This window comes from Protopterus annectens, chromosome 3.part1, assembly GCF_019279795.1.
Source record: "Protopterus annectens isolate FY-2018-M chromosome 3.part1, PAN1.0, whole genome shotgun sequence".
Classification (NCBI taxonomy): domain Eukaryota; kingdom Metazoa; phylum Chordata; order Ceratodontiformes; family Protopteridae; genus Protopterus; species Protopterus annectens.
In genome coordinates, this window is record NC_056732.1 from 1015648916 (window position 1) to 1015669717 (window position 20802).

Below are 20802 nucleotides of genomic sequence, written 5' to 3' on the forward strand. Positions count from 1 at the left end.
GGAATACCAGCTGCCTTACAGATAGGAAGCAGATAATCAAAATCGAGGAAGCTGCCTCCTCAAAGAGACCAGTCACCAGTGGAGTCCCCTAGGGTTCTGTGCTGGGACCTCTCCTGTTTGACATTTACTTTTCTGAAGTAAAAGCCAATACTAAAGGGCTCTGGCTAACTAAGTTTGCAGATGAGTAAACTAGGAGCAGTCAGTGAATCCCCAGATGACTTAGTCATCCTGCAAGAAGGTTTGTTCATAGGTTCATAGGTTCATAGGTTCATACTAGGCTATCTGCCCGAGGGCATTTACAAGCCTAGCCCATAGTTTTGTGGCTTACGCCACCCCTTTAGTATGGGGAACTATACCCATTATTTTGCTGTGCCTCTGTTGAGCAGTGACACTGAGGTAATCCCTGGGGTGTATCTGCGATCTCCCATCCATTGGTCAAGATTTCTCTTGAACAAGGCCAGCGAGGTGCTCTGCCTCACATATACCGGGATTTTATTCCACAGCATAGGGAGTCTTTGGGTGATGAATCTATCCCTCCAGCACGTCCTATTAATAGCCGTGTCGAGGTTTAAGTCTCCGCCCTTGTGGCTCTGACGGATCTAGATTTTTGAGGTGAAGCATATTCATCAAATCTGGGTTTGACATGGCCTTGTATGTTAGGCAAAGGTCACCTCTGAGCAAGATGGCGACTGAATAGAGCTGGAGTTCTTTCAGTCGGGCAGCATAGGACAGATGTTTGAGACCCTTTATCCTTTTGGTGAGGAACTTTTGTGGCCTCTCCAGCTGCTGCAATTGTCGGGTCAGATACATTCCGAATGGGGCATTGTACTCAATCATTGGTCTGATGAGTGATGAGTATAGGAGACTATGACCTCCCTTGATCTAGATGAGAATCCCTTCATGATAAGGTGGGCAATGTAGAAGGTCTTCCTAACTACTTTAGCTACATGGGTGTCGAATGACAGACTACTATCAACCTGGGTCCCCAGGTCCCTGATAACTTCTTCTGTACTCAGTGGATTGCCACCTATTTGGTAGCTAGGGGTAACCTTGTTTTTCCCGAAGGGTATGACTATGCATTTTTTGGCATTTAACTTTAGGCCATGGCTCTGGCACCAGTTATCCGTTTCTGTGAGACCCTTCTGAAGGATATCTGTGTCAGATGTGTTTTCTACTATGGCGCCCAGTTTGCAGTCATCTGCAAACTTTGTCAGCCATAACCCTCCTGTGTTTGCTTGTACTGGAAAAGTAGATGCCAAACAAGAGTGGGCCCAGGACTGAGCCCTGTGGTACACCACTTGTGACAGGCTTTGAGTCTGACATGGTGCCAGCAACTCTGACCCTGTGGGTTCTGTCACTCAGCCAGTTTGCAACCCATCTTGTGATATATGGGTTAACATTTAAGCTGATGAGTTTTTCAATGATACCCGAGTGGGGTATTGTATCAAAGGCCTTCGCCAGATCGAGGTAGGCTGTATGGACTGCCTTTCCTCATCAATGGCTTTGGTGACTGTTTCAAAAAGTCAACCAAGTTTAGAAGGCATGATCTGCCTTTGACAAAGCCAAACTGGGATGGATCCAAAGTCTGCAAATTCCTATGTCTTTATTTATGAGGTCCATTATGATCCTCTCCATGGCTTTGCAGATAAGGCTTGTCAAGCTAATGGGCCGGTAATTTCCAGGGTCGGTGGAGGCACCGCCTTTGTGAAGTGGGACCACAGTTGCAGTGCGCCACTCCCTGGAGTGCGTATCCAGAGGTAAGACTATGATTAAACAGCTGTCCTAGCTGTGGGTTTAATTCCTCGTTGAGTTCGTGGAGCACACAGCCGGGGACACCATCAGGTCCCATGGATGCTGTGTTTTTGCTTTGGAGAGAGCAGTTCTCACTTGGGCATTGGAGATGTTTGGGGGCTGCAATCGCTTGGTATAGATATCTCTCCTTTTGGGGAGGGGAGAAGTTTGCACTGAACCTGTCAGCCAGTATGTTGTCAATGTCTGTAGGATCAGTAATCTTCACATCATTTTGAACTAGTTCTGAGCATATCTGGGAGTTTCCTCCCAGGTTTCTAACATAGCTAAAGAAGGCCTTATGATTGTCTTTTGAGTCTTTAGCTATTTTTCTCTCAAAATTTGCTTTGGATGATTTTATGAGAGCTCTTAGTTTTACTTATAGTGATCAAGGGTGTCTTACCTTTTAAGGATTTTGCTCTATCTTGTAGTAGCTTCCTCCTTTTGTTGTAGAGTTTGTTTATGGCTGGGGTCCACCAGAGTGGACGCTTGCCTTTGGTACAAAGAGTCTTTGTTTTGCTTGGGATTGCCTTATCCATGCAGTCCTGCAGGTGCTGGTAGAAGGCATTTGTAAGTGATTCAGCGGCTTGAGTACTGTTTTCCGCGGCTCGGGGCCTTAAAGGAGACCACACTAGTCTTTAGAAGTGTGAAGTCGGCTTTCGAGAAGTTCTTTACTGTGGTCTTTTATTTCAGGTGGGGGTGGGATGAGAACCTCCAGCGAGATTAGTTTGTGATCTGATCTCACCAGTGAGGGGTATACTTCCGGTGTTGAACATTGTGCTCCCATGTTCGTGATGATGAGATCAAGTATGTTTTCTCCTCTTGTGGGGATGGTGACTAGTTGTTCCATGGCATTTGAGTTTATGAATTCCAGGAACTTTTGGGCTAGGGTGTTTGGGCTTGAGTAGTGTTCCCAGTCTATATTAGGGTAATTGAAGTCACCTAGTATGATGGTGTTTGGTGATACATTTATCCTCTAGTGTTTTCAGGAAGGCCATGTGAGGTTCCTGAGTTTGTGAGGGTGGCCTGTAACATGCTACAATTTGCAGAGCAGTCTTGCCTATGGTTAATTGCACCTGGATGGTCTCCGATGCATCGTGCGTTGCCACCAGTCTTGAGGTGTGGGTGTCTTTGATGAATATGGATACCCCTCCTTTCTTGGTATTGTCCGGATTTTGGGGCCGGAACGCATGATAAGAGGTAAAACCTGATAGTGCTGGGGTGCTCTCAGGAGCCTTGAACCAGGTTTCTGTCACAGCACAGACATCGATGTTCTCCATACTGAGAAGGGCCTCGAGTGCGTGCATTTTGAGATTTAGACTTCTGGCATTGAGCAGCATTACCCTTAGTTTTTTCCTTTTTGTGTTCTAGGGTGGTAGGTTTAGAATTTGAGCCTTGCCTAAAAAGGCACTATGGGGTGGCAAGAGCCTTTGCCAATATCCGGAATCCCAGGGTGACAGGTGCAAGCCGTCCCTTGAAGCAGCGTGGCTTGTCCAGCATGTCATCCCAGGCAGACAGACATTGGATCCCCTTTGAATGACACCAGAGTTTAAGCCAATTGTTAAAGCTGATCATCTTATCTCTGTATTGTGGCATCATTCTTGGTGAAGGTAGGATACTGCTCAAGGTCAGGGTCATACCTGCCTGGGCTACATAATCAGAGAGCTCCTCAATGTCTCTTTTCATGTAGTCCAAGGAGGTACGTCTCAGGTCGTTTACACCAGCGTGGACAATGACTGAGTCATATTTGTACCTGCTGTTGAGAGACCTGAGTGCTTGCGTTATGTGGCGGATTCTAGCGCCCGACAGGCAGCTTACTGTGACCTTCTCCTTACTCATTCTGGTGAGCAGGACGTCAGTGTGTCTGACTATGGAGTCACCAATGACTAGTGTGTCTGGCATTGTGTTTGGCCTTAAGGGCTGTGACTGTTTGACACTCTGACTGTGAGGTCTATGTGTTGCAGGTGTTGTGTTCTGAGGTGGTGGTTGTTTGGGTGTCTGCTTTGGTGGCCTCTGCTGTTTTGGTAGATTTTTGATCAGAGCCGCCGAGTATGTCTTTGTGTGTTTATGTGTATGATTTGAGGTTGTGATGGTACTATGTGAGACTGGGTCTATAGTGTGTGTGGTAACCTTCTCCTCCTGACTGGTCTTGCCAGTCCTATGTTGAGAGAGCTCAGCCTCCAGTTTGGCTGTATAGTTGCATCTCTCGCATGTATTTGTGTTTTGTGGGAGGAGGAGAGGGTTGTCTGTGTACATGAGGCAATTGTAACATTGCCTCAATATTCCCAGGTTCACCAGCTGAGCAGGAGAGGACACTAGCAACTGATCCCTCGACATGCTAGAAGGACTAGACAAATGTCTCAAATAAATAGCTGGCACCAGAATCATGAACTGAAACTAAATGCCAAAAGTGCATTATTGTATCCTGTGGGAAGTCATCTATCCCAGGGAACTACCACATTGACAATACTCCTACTAGAGTTGACCCATTTGTTTGGGATTTGGACACTTATGTGGATAGTATCCTTACTTTTGACCAACATGTGTCTGTTATTGTAAGAACATTGCACAGCTTATAAACAAAGGGATTGTGTCTAGATCTAGGGATGTCATTGTTCCCTTTTACTCAGCCCTCATTGGGCCAGCCATTGAATATAATTCCCCTTTCACATGTATCTGTCCAGAGCTATGCAACAACTGGAATGCCCACAGAAATATCTTACTAAAAGGATACAGGGCCTAAACAACATGTCCTGCATGGACCCACTCAAAGCCCTGTCACTATACATATCCTACAAACTACTAAGAGGTGACCTGTGTCTGGCATACAAGGCATCCTCTGACCCATTATTGATGGATTTACTGCAAATTAGCAAGTCAAATGGCATTAAAGATACTTGGTCTGGGGATCTAAACCTCTTCTGCAACATCAAAAGAACAGTTTGCAGTGCTAGATATATTTCACAGAGGATATCACTACTGTGGAGCAGGCTTCCATCCACATAAAACAAATTTCACTCCTGTCCATTTTCAAGCGCAACTTAGATCTATGGATGAGAAATAGTAAATTTACCCCAGAGCTGCCCCCTGTACTATCAGAAGAAAGAGAGTTCCTAAATGCTTTATCCCATGCATAGGTCCCTTGAAATCATCTATGGTATGATCTCAGTTATGTTCTTATTAGAGGTAATATATAATTATTGACCATGGGATGTGTAAGACCAAGCAATAACTAAACGGGATAGCTTATTTCAAGCAGAAAAAGGAAAATTGGCTATGTGTTAAAAATGGCCCACAGGGGCAGCTAGCCTAGTACTTGCATATGAACCTATAAAGTCTTAAATTAAAGGCAGAGAATGAGGTTCGTAGTGAGTGTGTTTAAATGTAAATTAAAAATCGGGAAAAGGGGAAAAAGAGTATATACATGTAGAATTTAAAAAATGGCAAGGAAAATACAAATGCGGAAAATAAAGATTGATAAAGTACAGGAAGATAGAAGGATGTGGTATGAAATGTTATACTGCAATATTACTATGTAAATCCATGGGAAATTTATCAGAAGAAGTAAGTAAAGTTTATAAAAGTAAGGCAAATGAGGTGTAGTAACATAGTAGAGTAACAAGACTTTTTATGGAGACTGATAACTGTTACCAGTAAAGGGAAATATGCTATAGAAAAAGAAACGTTAGAATATGTTTATTTTGTGGAGGAGAAGAATCTGCAGATCATGTTTTCTTGAAATATAAAAGGGTAGTGATGTTATGCAAAAAAAAAGTTATATGAAGAAAATGTCTAAAATACATATGCATATGTTTATATATGGCTCTTATAAAAGCAAAAATAAAAAATATGAGAACAGGATTGGTAAAAATGTATTTTAATAGTATGGGTAATTTGGAATGAAAGACTGAATGAGATTGCTTAATGGGAAATGGATTTTAGCAGATATATTGTGTAAAATCAGATTATGGTTATGGAAGATGAGGGGTATGGAAGTTAAGCGTTTAAAGAAAATTTTAGATAAAAAAGGGAATGTAAACATAGATGCATGTAAGTATGTATAAAGATATATACTATTTTGCAAGAAAAATAAATAAATAAATAAATAAAATAAAGGATCCCTACTCTTTTTAATGGTGCTGTGGTATCTTTTGTATCCATCTGAGCTACCACCAACTCAAGCAGATGAGATTTTATTTTAATGTTTCATCCGAAAAGCAGCATACTCAGGAGTACAGCACCCCCCTCCCTTATTACTACACTGCAGTGTCAGCAGTCAGTCTACCAGGTGTGGGAATCGATTCCACAGCCTTCTGCACCAAAGGCGAGTGTGCTGTTTGTTGTGCCACTGACACTTAATTGACTTGGGAATACTGCCCATTGAAAAAACACCAGTAGAACGACCAGACTAGGAACTAAACAAAGTGCCACGTAGACTGGAATCCAAATGAATCCAAAAATATATTAACACACAATAACACAAGGTTAGCGCTTTCGTTTGGTAGATATCACCAAACTTCTTCAGACAACGTAACAAAGCTAGTGCATTTAAATATATACTGAAAACACACCCTACCTAACCATTCAATTAACTCCAATTAATTAAAAACTGACAAATTAATACATTATTACATATTTAATAAGACATATCCCCGCAATTCAAGTAACACACACAATACAAAAATATAATATATATACATATATATATATTTATACAAATACAATGTTTTGTCTTTCGGCTTTTCCCGGTTAGGGGTCGCCACAGCGGAACTCCGGTCCGCTAATGATCGGCAGTTGATTTTTACGTGCTGAGTTGCCGGCCCTAACGCAGAACCTTCAACCAAGGTACGACCATTCACGCATGTCTCCACAGAAGACGCTCTAGCTGAGAATCGATACAAATACAATAAATATTCAAATTTTATAAAACCAATCCATATTATATTAAAAAAATATATATGTACATAATGATGCTGATGCTAATAATAGTGATCCTGAATCAAGTGTTGTACCTCTAAATGTCTATACAGTAGGGAGCAATAATATTTCTATGTCTCATAGGAATTTTCCGGATGTTATTGATTCCAGTCCTATGGTTTTCTGGTATGTGCCTGTTTGTTTCTACCTTTTCCATTGAAAGTCATATGGTACAGGATATTGTCTAAAAATTGGCATATACTTGTGAGTGAACCAACTATGGCTAAAATGTTTGGTGACTACTCTAAATTTGTGCTTAGAAAGGGTAGGAACTTAAAAGGACTTTTGGAGCATGTATCTAATTTGGGTGTTGATGATAGGATGGCACCTTGTGGTATGTGCCACCAATGCAAGTACACCCTGTCAACTTCTAGCCTTGTTTTAAATGGTAAGAAGATTAGTATTAAAGGAAAATTTAGTTGGTATACTCTGTTGTGTGTGACAAGTGTCCTGCCTTTTATATAGGCAAGACACAACGTAAGCTGGCAGAGCGTATTTATGAACATGGGTATTTAATACGTCAAGGTGAAGTTACAAATGCTCTATTCAGACATATTCAGGTGTTTTCTGACCACTCTTTTAAATTTGTAGTGTTACAACAGGTCAAATGTGGGGATAGAAAGGGGCCTTGGAAGTTGTTCCTTGAGGAGAAGGAAACCTAGTGGCAGGTATTCTTAAATGCGTACCTGCCACCTGGGTTAAATGATCGTGTCCATCTCCAGTAAACTGAAGTTAAAGGTTTTTGATAGATGAAGCCTTTTACTATTATTTTTTATTATTAGCATCAGCATCATTATGTACATATATATGTTTTTACTATAATATGGATTGGGTTTTATAAAATTTGAATATTTATTGTATTTGTGTATATATTTATATATATATATATATATATATATATATATATATATATTTATATATGTGTGTATTGTGTGTGTTGCTTGAATTGTGGGGATATGTCTTTTTAAATATGTAATAATGTATTAATTTGTCAGTTTTTAATTAATTGGTGTTAATTGAATGGTTAGGTAGGGTGTGTTTTCAGTATATATTTGAATGCACTAGCTTTGTTACTTTGTCTGAAGAAGTTTGGTGATATCTACCAAAGGAAAGCGCTAACCTTGTGTTATTGTGTGTTAATAAATTTTTGGTTTCATTTGGATTCCAGTCTACGTGGCACTTTGTTTAATACTGCCCATTGAGCTAACTCAGCAGATCTGACTAACCATGACTATTCCATGACAGTGGCATTTTTTCATGCATCTGTTGTTACAATAAGTATCACTGTATACTGCATTTTCCCTTCTACAGACTGAGTATGTTGTTTGCATATCCTGCACATGAGGTCCATGGAATTTTTCGCATTCTGGATGCATAGGCTTGTTATTGTTCAAACTGCACTATAAAGTAATCTGAAGTTAACAGAGTACCACTCTCTTCCATTTAATGTAGCATTCTGAATCCACACCACTGGAAGACTTGATAGCAATTTGAATATAGTTGATAGTGACTAGGATTCTGGAGACCTGGTGTATCCTACAAAATCCCTCCATGGTTTCATGACAGCTGGTTGATCATAATGGTTTAGGGAAGCATACAAATGTGTGTGCCTTCCAAGTCAGACAGCATAAGCTCAAGAAATTTGGCTTGTTTCTGCATATGTTATATATAGTTGTCAATATCAGCCCCTGGAGTGTTTCTCTGAATGGAAAACATTGTTGAACCAGCTAACTGCTCACATAGCTGGTAGTGTATTTCAGCTAGATGCTGTGAAGGCAGGGACAGTTCAGTCATTTACTGTTATGATGAGTAACACACAAAATATACTATCTGAAGTAGCTAACTTCATTTGTGTAGCAACCTATGGGTATCTGATCCGACTTTGGATCCGAGCCAGCAGTTTTCAACAGCTTAGATCCGAGCTCCTAGCTCCTCCCCTACCCATAAACCCCTGCCAACCCTGACTGACCCCAGATCTAGTTTGCCGTGCTTGTCGTCAGCAGCTGGGTTTTCGAGCTCCAGGCTTGGTCATTAGTTTGTGAGAAAAAAATACAAATTTTATTCTTTTCTATCCCTTTAGTGTGAGTGTGGTGTGTTTAGATCCCTTTGGTCTGTAAACCCTAGTGTTAACTCTACTTTAGTTATAATTTTCCCTCCCTCTCCCTCGCTGGTTCGTCAGGGTCTGTGTGCGTGTGTTGGGGCCTAACGAGTGTGTCCTCCTTAGCTTAAAATGTCTGCGGCCCCAAAACCAATTTTTTCCAAATGCACCGAGTGTGGCAATAAGCTTTCACCGGCTGATGGCCACACTCGGTGTGTTCTGTGCCTTGGGGTTGGACACCTTTCCTCTGGGTGTTCCATCTGTGCGGCGTTCAACCCCAGGGCACTTAAGCACTGGAGATCCAAGCTGATCCTGGCGGGTCTCTTGCCCCTGGATTCGGCTTCGGCCACCGGTCCTACCATGGCTTCCTCCGTGGCTTCGGCGGCGGCCACTCCTGCCTCTCTCCCCCCGGCCGGGACTCAACCTCCTGCTGTAGGCCCGGAGGAGAGGGAGGCCAGGAAAGACAAAAGGAGGGAGAAGCACCACAAGCGGAGGGCAGAGGCCTCCGCATCGGCCCCCCCTGGCTAAGCGGTCTTCTCCTTCCAGGGCTTCCCAGTCTCCTCCCTCTCAGATCCGGTCTCCATGTTTTTCACCGGGTCCTGAGGAGGAGGAGACCCGATCTCCTTCGAGGTCATCGAGGCGGCACTCCCATCCCGCCTCAGTGGCCTCGTCGAGATCCACTCGCAGCCTTTCTGATGCGGATTTGGACCGGATGATGCGAAGGTTCCTCCAGGCCCAACTGCAGATGGGAGTGCTCCTGCCTCCCCCGCTCTGGGGGGGGAGCTCGACCCCTTTCTTTGCCCCGATAGCTCCTTCTCTGTCCCGCTTCCCGGGTTTGGAGCCTTGGAACCGTGGGTGGGTCGGCGCCGACAGTCTCAGGTACTTCGGCGCCGACGCTTCCCTCGAGCCTGTCGGGTCCGTTTTTGTCGGATCCAAGCTCTCGGAGCCGAGGGCTGAGCTTCGGATCCGAGGGTTTCAGTATGCCTTCAGCGCCGTCCAGGTCGGAGCATACTGGTCCGTCGGATCCGATCGCTTCGGCACCGGCCCCGGTCCGCCTGTCAGATCCGAGTGAGGGTCTGCTCTCGGATCCCAGAGAGAGCGGCTCTCCCTCGGCGTTCAACGTGGTGGAGAGGGCTCTGTCGACTGCTCCCAGGCCCCCGGTCCTTGCCACGGCTCCACCCTGCACTCCTTCTCTGTTGGGTCCGACTTCCATCACCCGGCCCCAGGGACAGCCTGCTTCAATGTCCCAGGTCGTTCCCCTGGAACAGGATATTGCTGCTGAGGCCTCCTCGGACAGCCCCCCCGAGGAGATCCCCCACAAGCAGAAGTGCAAGAGGAGGCACGTGGACTCTCCTGAGTCCTTGACTGAAGACACGGATTTGGAGGAAGGGAAAGGCTCCCCAAGGTCACCCCCCGAGGATGTCTCCTTTGGAGACATCATGGAAATGCTCAGGATCAGAGGTGGGTGGTCTACCCCAAAGCCGACCTCGGACGAGTCCGTGTTCCTGGAAGCGTTTGAAGCAGGCCCTTCTACCTCTTGGGTGTCCCCTCCGGCCGACCCCCTAGTAGACCTGATTACCACCAGGGCGTGGAAGGAGCCGGACACTGTGGAGCCAGTCCTGAAATGCCCTGACAGGATCCTCAGTCCCCCTGCAGATAGGCCCCATTGGAGCAAGGGTCCCCCGGTAGATGCCATGTTGGTGGCGGCGGCCACTAAGAGGGAACTAGCTCAAGAGAGCCCCTCGGTTCACCCCCCGGGCAAGGAGTCCCGATCGCTGGACCACTTAGGGAAGCAGGTGTTTATTTCAGCGTCCTTCTCAGTTAGGTCTCTAAACTATATGGCACACGTTATTCAACTGCAGCGGGGTCTCATTAAGGAATAAGCTGCATCGCCCCCCGGAGTCCATGTCGGCGGAGGACAAACAGCTATACTCCACCCGTATGGCCAATCTTAGGTCCATTTCCAATACCTCTATGCGGCTACTATCCAATGCCACGGAAGGAGCTGCTAGAGCCAGCGGAGCAGGCCTCGTCATGAGGCGTCAGGCCTGGCTCCGGCATTGTGATTTCGCGGAACCCTTTAAGGCGTCGTTCGCAAATGCCCCTTTTGATGGTCCTACCCTATTTGGGAAGACGGGAAGACGTTGTCTGCCGTCGGAGTCCGCTTCTCTGCTCCCCAGAGGTCCTTCTCCAGGAACCAAAAGGGACAGAAGAAGATGTGGTTCCGGAAGTCGCAACAGTCCCAGCCCGCTCCAGATCCCCAGTCCTTCCGCGGCAGAGGAGGACAGGGAGGATGCCGCCCTAGAGGCAGAGGGGGCCTGAAGAACTTTGGGTCCAGAGAACCCTTCTCTGACCGGCCCACGCAGCAGCCCTGAGGGGCTGCCCGACTGCTCCACTCTGGAGGCAGTCGGGGGACGTTTCTCGAGGCACCCGGCAGCTTGGGAGTCCATCAGAGCAGACCGCTGGGTGCTTTGCATCATATCCAGTGGTTACCAGATTCCCTTCTCTTACCCCCCCTCTCTTCCCCAAGCACCTCCCCGATGTCCCACCCGATCAGAGGGAGGCCGCAGCTGCGGAAATTCAGCAGCTCCTAGAAAAAAGAGCCATCCAACACGTTCCCCCAGACCAGCTCGGATCGGGTTATTACTCCAGGTTCTTTTTGGTGCCAAAAAAGAAGGGGGACTTAAGGCCAATCCTCGATCTCTTCCTCTTGAACCTGTCAGTAACCAAAGAGAAGTTCCGGATGGTCACTCTTCAATCCATTCTTCCCCTTTTACGGGAGAACGATTGGATGTGCTCTATAGACCTCAAGGATGCGTACTACCACATTCTCATGGACAGACGATCCAGGAGGTTTCTCCGCTTTCGGCTAGGGGCCAGCCATTACCAATTCAGGGCTCTCCCCTTTGGTCTCACCTCAGCCCCCAGGGTATTCACCAAAGTGTTAGTAGTGATAGCGGCCCATCTGAGGCTCCAGGGAATTCAGGTTATTCCGTACCTGGATGACTGGCTCCTGACCGCCCCGACAAGGCATCTACTCTGCACAGCCAGGAACTATTTTCTTCGCATTGCTCCCTGGCTAGGGATCACAATAAATATGGACAAATCTTCTCTCACCCCGACTCGGTTCATAGATTTTATCGGGGCCAGGTTAAACACAATCAATCTTGTAGCCTTCTTAACCCCAGAACGACTTCGAACCCTGAGGCTTCATGTGCGGGCCATCCTTCTATCTTCAGCTCCTCCTGCGGAATTGGTCCTGAGGGCTCTAGGCTCAATGGCAGTGGCAATCAACTTATTGCCAATGGCACGTCTGAACATGAGGGTCTTGCAATGGACCCTCCAAGTCCAGTGGTCTTTTCGTCACTACCCTCTGAGTCATCCCATTCCCCTCAGCAGGGCTTGCAAGAGGGCTCTCGTATGGTGGCTACAATCTCCGGACCTCCACACGGGACGCCCCTTCTCTATGGCCCCTCCCCTTGCCACTGTGACCACGGACGCCTCTCGCCTCGGGTGGGGGGGGCACTCTTCGGGCAGGACTGTCCAAGGCACGTGGAACAACACGGAGACCTCTTTGCATATCAATGTCCTAGAGATGAGGGCAGTGCTGTTAGCGTTGCAAGAACTTCAGGACCTTCTTCCTGTAGGGACGATTGCGATCCAGACGGACAACATGTCGGTTGTCTGGTACATCAACAAACAGGGGGGAACCAGGTCTTACCCACTCTGTCGAGAGGCCATGAGAGTGTGGGAATGGGCGATCTCCACCAACCGTTTTCTCATTGCAACGCACATTCCGGGATGGTCCAACATCCTGGCAGACAGACTCAGTCGCACCATCCTTTCCCCTTACGAGTGGTCTCCCAATCCGCAGGTAGCAAATCGGATTTTTGCCAAGTGGGGGCAGCCCTGTTTCAATCTTTTCGCCTCTCCTTCAAACACCAAATGCAACAGCTATTTCGCTTTAATTCCCCAAGTCGGGGAATCCCCGAGAGATGCTCTGGTGCATGCTTGGCCTCCCGGTCTGCTTTATGCTTATCCACCTCTTCCCCTGATGCTAAAGTTTCTACAGAAAGCCAGTCGGTTGGGGAGCAGGATCATCCTCATTGCCCCATTCTGGCCTCGTCAAACCTGGTTTCCTTACCTTTGGTCTCATCTGGTGAATCCTCCTTGGATTCTAGATCCCCTCCCGGATCTGATTTCCCACCCTCTGGGTCTCCCAACCCCGAACCTGGTCAGTCTCAAGCTCACAGCTTGGCTGCTCCAGTTCCACTCGTAGCTAGGACTCCCGGCATCTCTTCCCCAGTCAGAGCCATTCTAGTAGCAGCCCACAAGCCGTCTACTAGGAAGATTTACAGTAGCAAATGGAAACGTTTTTCGATTTGGGCGGAACGTCAAAACTTGGATCCCTTCACAGCTCCCTTACCTGCTGTATTAGACTTCTTATCAGGACTGTTTCCCCCAGGGGGCTAGCTGTTCCACTGTCAAGGTTCAACTAGCAGCTATCTCTCACTACCATGTCGGACATGATCTGCGTCCTTTGATCACTTCAAAACTGTGCAAGACCTTTCTGAAGGGCACCTTCCTTTTCAGACCTCCGGTAAAGGAAGTGGTACCTCCATGGGATTTGACATTAGTGCTTCAGGCCTTGACAGCTTCCCCCTTTGAGCCTGCAACTTCAGTGGATCTCAAGTATTTGTCTTGGAAGACGGCCTTTCTTGTCGCCATCACTTCAGCTAGAAGAGTTTCTGAAATTCAAGCACTTTGTGTGAAACCTCCGTATCTAACCTTTCACAAGGATAGAGTTTACCTCAGGACCAATCCCTCTTTTCTCCCTAAGGTTGCTTCCGAGTCAAATATCAATCAGTCCATTAACCTGCCAGTTTTCTTTCCCAATTATCAGAACAAAGGGGAATACAAACTACACCTTTTGGATGTGCATAGACAACTTCGATTTTATATTCACAGGACATCTGGTCATAGGCAATCCGACCAGTTGTTCATCTCCTTTGCCAAAATGAATTTGGGTAAATCGGTATCTAAAGTTACATTGTCTCGATGGATCTCGCAATGTATTATTTTGGCTTATGAAAGTTCTGGTAGGCCCGCACCTCAGGGAGTCCGTGCCCACTCTACCTGATCTATGTCCACCTCTGCTGCCTTTAGATCCAGGGTATCCTTAGATGATATTTGTTCGGCTGCCACTTGGGCCTCATCTCATACCTTTATCAACCATTATAAACTGGATATTATCTCCAGAGGGAGAACATCCTTTGGCTCTGCAGTGCTCCGGAACATCCTTACCTGATGGCCGCCCAAGGTTTAGGTAGCTGGGGACTCTGTCCCATAGGTTGCTACACAAATGAAGTTAGCTACTTCAGATTAAGAGGTTATGTACTCACCATAACGTTCCATCTGAGTAGATAAACTTCATTTGTCAGCAACCGTCCCCCCCTCCTTCCCCCTGACCTTTGATTGTTCACATTTGTTGCCTTCAGAGATGGTCTTTGATATTGATCTATCTTTAGCAGTTGCTGTTTTAGGGGCAAACTTGATCTGAGGTCAGTCAGGGTTGGCAGGGGTTTATGGGTAGGGGGAGGAGCTAGGAGCTTGGATCTAAGCTGTTGAAAACTGCCGGCTCGGATCCGAAGTCTGATCCGATACCCATAGGTTGCTGACAAATTAAGTTTATCTACTCAGATGGAACGTTATGGTGAGTACATAACTTCTTATTCTAGACTTGATTTTTTTTTCAATGTTGTGTCACAATACATAGCTTAAATGCAAGATTATAATGATATACGAATATTCTAGAAATAACAACTGGACAGATAAATAGCGTGTGTTAAAAACAGCTGTTGAAGGCCTTTGGTTGAGTCCCATTTTTTTCTTGAAATGTTTTTTTTTTCAATAAGCAATATAAAAAAAGTAACAATATCTACAAGAATTACAAATAAGTAAATTGCACTTCATTCGTCCATCAGTGACACAGTTGACTATTAGCCATATTTTCCCAACTACATTAATACATTCTTCCAGGGATTAATTATTAAGTTTCTAATACTAGATGTCATTGTGATGACACAAAATTCTCTTTGTCAAACAACAATAGCTATATTTATAAATTATACAATATTTGGAACGTCCACTTTCCAATTTTTGGTTATTATCTTTCTTGCAATTGCAAGTAAGGTCCACAAAAGAGAATATTTTTTCTTTTGTAATACAAGATGGAAAAGCAGCATTAGTTATTAAGAAAGAGTCAGAAACCTTTACATTTATCAGACCATGTTTGTTTGTCTTTCGGCTTTTTCCCAGTAAGGGGTCGCCACAGCGGAACTCCAGTCCGCTAATGATTGGCAGTAGATTTTTACAAAACACTGAGGTGCCAGCTCAACGCCCAACCTTCAATGAAGGCACGCCCATTTACGTACGCATGTCTTTCGAACGCTACCCAACCGCAGGGAGGACATGTAGATTCCACTTAGAAGGCACTCCCAAGCCAAGCCGAGAATCGAACGGGAGAAGCTCTTGCTGTGAGGTAACAACGCTACTGCCGTACCACCGTGGCATGGTGTTCAAAAGACACTGAAAAAATCCTCTCAGTATTTCTTATTTTTATCGCAACTAAAAACTATGCAATATCAACCACTGTCTTTAAAGTCATTTACGTCTCCAGCACATGATCTCACTAATTATATTAATTGAAGACCTCTTATAAAGAGTAATAAAAACTTTTTGTAAATATTTCTAAGTAAATATTCTCCATAAATTAGAAGACGAGGTAAATCTTACTGAATTTAAAATTAAATTTCTGCAGTTATTATCAGTATCATTAAGATTATATTGTGCAATATAATTCCAGTATTTAGTGTTAAATTTAATATCTAAATGTAAAATTAGCATATTAAATTTTGAAAGAAGCAGTTTTATCTCACCCTCCCCATTAATGATTAAGAAAAAATAAACTTAGATTTTTGGGTAATTATTTTTATCATATCAGGCATCATATTTGTTTTTATTTCTAAATATGTTACAGACTTGTAAATTATTAATTGATTAATATAGAAATTAAATTCCCAGCAATCATTTTTTTCTTTTGTCAAACAGTTTTAACCATTCCAAAAGAAACAAAGAGGCCCATTTGAGCAAATAATTCCATTTGATGTCAGGACAGTGGAACTGATCCAGTTTACAGTTCTCTCCCTTAGATCTGCAGCATCTTATTTCTTTGTTTGATAGTTGCATATCCTACTGTTCATCAAAGGTACATTAAGCTACCATTTCTGACCATCTGCCTGTGTTTTCTACTTAAGCTTTATAAAGTAAATTTTATAGTTCATAATGAGTGTCCTTCATTTATGACTTTCAGTGCATAGGTCTCTTGCTGTGGCTTAGGTTTATCTGGACATTGCTCCTGATCCCTACTACATCTAAGGAAGTGGAATTTTATTTATATTTAAATTTTGAACTTTTTTTTTACTTGATCGTGCATAACTAGACTTTCCTCCCAGTACAAAGTGTTGCTGCTTTGTGAGAGCAAGTAACTCACAGGTGTTCTGGCCAGTTGGCGTAGCCAGGAGACAAGAAAGTTCAAACTGATGTGCTGTTTTTAACATTCATCTTGCCTGTGTAAATATGTAACTGTGCCTCGGTTTCTTGTTTCTGTGTTCTGTTTTGCTGGGCACTAAAGCCAATAAAATCCGCCCTGTCAATGCTATTATTATATTAATGTTATCTACCTTATAATTATCTGTGTTGGCACTTGGTGTTTAATCTTGCTGCTGTCTGTTGCTTTATGAAGTGCATAGCAATAGGTTAGCTATTATTAGACATTTTGCTAATGATTGCTATTGTAACCCCTGTCTTCATTGCCTGATGCCAATTCACTAAGCTGGAAGTCTATAAACCCCCTTGCAGGAGAGAAACCTCTATTATTGATACTCTGAGCTGCTAAAATACCAAGTCTTACTGTAACCTTTCATTCGGTATTGATTATAATCACATTCAGCTATTGTTTGTAGCCTTCCTTCTAACTCTGCACATCAGTTGACTAACTGTTAAGTGACATCTGTGTCAGTGACCCCTTGCAGGGAATGAAACCATTTGGCCAATGTGGATGTCAAATCAACCTTTGTCTTGTCTGTAACCTTGTAGCACTTGGTATCCTTAGGCAGTGGAAAAACTGCCTAATGCTCGCACACAATGAATTAATACTTGATATTCAAAATGCATACAGTGACGATTGGAGGTACTGCCAGCCAAGGCAGGAGAAGTAGGGCAGTGGATATATGACTTGTGCCAGCACAGCTAGCTGAAATTTTATAAATAATTATATGTAATTTGTATATTAAACTGATTTGTACAGATACTTGTGCTGATAATGTATTTATGAGGTTTGCTTGTGTTAAAATGTATCACCAGTGCACCCTGCTGGAATGAAAAGAAATGTACATGTATTATTGTAACTGAGTTAAATGTATATGTTTTAATAGAGGATACTGGGACAACACAGGTTAACCAGCTAGCTTACTTTAAGAAAAATAAGGGAAATGTAGACGAGCTATTTTCACACACCACCATGCTGAATAGGACTGGAGATGGTGGGTCTGGAAGAAGACTTTGTTCATTAGCACAGTAAAAAGAGGGAAGGCCCCAGGCACTGCTATAAACATTTAGATGTGTATTGTAGCCGTCTATGCTAAATTCCTGTCTCAGCTTCAAAGGGGGATACTGTGAGAACCTAGAGTCAGGTGACCAGATGAGGTCATTCTGCAAGCCATCTTGGATATTATATTTTACAGGGAGTAATCTCTGAGTATTGGGTATTCTGTTTTGGGGATCCTGACTAGAAAGACTGCTAACGTATTTCATCATACCTTGTTCTGTCAGGTAAGTTATTAGGGAATAGTAATTCTCCTAGATTCAGTCAGGAATAGAATGAAATTTAGTTTAGAGATTGTTTTTCTTTATTTGTATGAGTCTGTCCATCAATGTTATTTTCAATACTTCCTGTGATTTGAACTCTGTGGTTTAATGTAAATATATATTTAGTATTTTCTTGTTCTTTTATTATTTATTATTAGATGTATTTAAACATTTCATTGTGGCTGGTCCCTTTTAGAAAATATTTAACCTTTGAAAGTGTTTATATCTATTTGGTGACACTGTTGGGCCACACCAGAAGGCCTAGCTGCCTTGGTCAACTACTAACATTTGTATTAGTATTAATATTATACAGTATAATTGGACACCCATTGTTAAGGGCCTTAGAGTAGCTGATTGTGGAGTGTCTGGTGGTGATGATAACTACCTTATACTCTGGGCAGAAGGGGACACAACAGCAGGTAAATATGTGCCAGCCTTTCTCAGATATAGGTAAATATTTGCCAGCCTTTTACAGAGGTGTGTGTGTGTGTGTGTGTGTGTGTGTGTGTGTGTGTGTGTGTGTGTGTGTGTGTGTGTGTGTGTGTGTGTGAAATCAAATCTCACACTGTGTGTGTGTGTGTGTGTGTCAGCTACTTGGAGCAGGGACATGAAGCACTGGGTTCACAGAGAGGGTGCTGAAGGACTTGGCTTCGACACTCTGGCCGAGGAACTAACCCTACAGCTGTACCAGTGGGGAGTTTTATTGGGGACCTGGAGAGAGACAAAGAGATCCAGACACCAGACTGAGTGTATTCCTTGTGTGCTATTAAGGGAAATTGTACGTAATGCAGAGAGGTCTGCATCTGGAAATACTGAGTGTATCCATTTGTATTCCAAGTGCACGTCCCTCTCCAGTGTCAATGGTGAGGATTCAGGCTCCTTGATTACTGGCCAGCATAGGGGTATGTCACACATACTTTGAGAGGTTCATGAATCTTATCAGTGTAGAGGAAAAACTCTCACTTAAAACCAGGGGCTGTGAGCACCAGGCAACACCACAAACACATATACACATACCTACCAAAGCATCATATCCTGAGGTTGTCAAAAAATCACTTCCAAAATATCTTGGATCTGGAAGAATCAATTCTCAACATAAATGCAGTCCCACAACATCACAAACCTTCCACATGGCAAAGAGCCACAGCCTGTGAGGAGCCATAAACAAGTAGAAATGTTTTAATAATTGTTGACTCCATTGCCAGAGGTTGGACAAGGTGCATGGACTCCTAGACCTAGTAAATGATAATCACATGCCTCTGTGGCTCCAGGATTTTTGATGTTATGATGGGCCATCACACCAAGCAGATATCATATATCTTAGTGGTCATCCATGCAGAAGTGAATGACTTGTAGCTCTCAACCCTGTGGGTCATGCAGAGAAACATGCTAGATCTCAGCATGCATGTGTTGGAAGCAGGCAATACTATGGCCTTGATTGGAATCATACCTATGGCCAGAATTATGTCTAAATACAAATACCAAATATTTGACTTCAATAAGTGGTTAAACCGTTGATGTCATTCTCGGGGATCTCCTGTGTGTCATCTTGGAAGAAGATATATGGTAGGCCAACTGGCTTTGCTAGAGATGGCTTAATACCTCTCTCATCATGGCTTCTGTTTACTAAACCAAACCCTTGCTACCCTTAGTGTCTTTTTTAGGCCAAATCTGACTACTGGACATTGCAACATATAAATAGTGACATTGCCAATCCTAATTTTGGCAAAAAGGTTGCTGCTTTCCGTGGCTAAAGTCTTAAGAACAAACTGATCTTGAGACTGTCCTATATCTAGAAAAAATCCATGATTGTACTGTAACCGAGACTTGGTTTCAGTGTAAGGATAACTCTTCCCCTTATCTGGATTTAGCACTTAATAATGCCTTCAGACCTAAGGGGCACTGCAGAGGTGTCCTCATATCTGTAAAGATAACACAATAGCAGCCAAACGACAGAAAAACAACAGAACCACAAGGCGTTGATACCTGCTGCTAAACGCCAGATGCATAAACTGTGATGATTCCAAGCTGACACGTTGATCCTTGCACAAAAGAGTTAAAAACTCAGTTAAAAACCATTTATTGCACACAAACAATTAAGCGCTTTCACCTACATCCAAGATAGGCTTCATCAGAATAAAAAACATTTCCTTTACAAGATTTAAATAGTTTGAAATTGGCGCCAAAAAGTTCTAGTTCTTAAAGAGATATACATTTACTAATAAATATATGATGGTATATGCACTCATTATACTAGCATCAGTCAAACTGAATATATCAAAATCTTATTATAAAATAGATTGTACATAAGATGTTATTATAGAATTAAAAATATATACATAGTACATCATAAAATAATTTCATTGACAGTATTCAATAATACTTTTTGTAGAAATACTGTCATTTAGACCTGGTGGGGTTGTGGCGTCAGTTAAAATCTGCCAATATGTTTCTCTAAATGACAGTGTGTTTTTTATATTGCAACCTTTCGGGTCTGATATCACTGACTCCACTATTCCAAATTTAAATGAATGCTCAGGTCCCTTATTTATAATGTGCCTGGCAAGGGCATTTTTATCATCACGCTTCTTTATACAATAATTGTGTGCATAAATTATTTTTTTAAATTTCTGTTCCGTTTTACCTATATAGTATGACGGACACTTTATGCACTTTGCTAAGTATATTATGAAACTGCTGTTGCAGTTCCCTTTTTTAAAAAAGATTTTAGTACTGTTGTAATTCACTAATTTTACAAATGGTTCTTCTAAAACAAAAGGACACTGTTTACAGCATCCACATCTGCTCGTATGTTGGGAGTTTGCTCTATTCATGTTCCTCTTTTTAGTATTGTATCTCTCTAGTATACTCTTGAGGTTAGGGGCCATTTTATGTACAAAAATTGTTTTTTTACCTAGAATGGCTTCCATCTCCTGATCTGTCAACATAGTATACCAATGTTTGTACAGAATGTTTTTTACTTTGTTATGATGTGTATTGTATTCTATAAT

At 43.4% G+C, this 20802-nt stretch overlaps 1 protein-coding gene across 5 annotated transcripts in view; it reads left to right on the plus strand.

Annotated features, from left to right (window-relative positions):
- Window positions 1-20802, plus strand: part of PPP1R42 (protein phosphatase 1 regulatory subunit 42) — a 1899850-nt gene that overhangs the window by 40094 nt on the left and 1838954 nt on the right. The gene's annotated exons all lie outside the window — the stretch shown is intronic.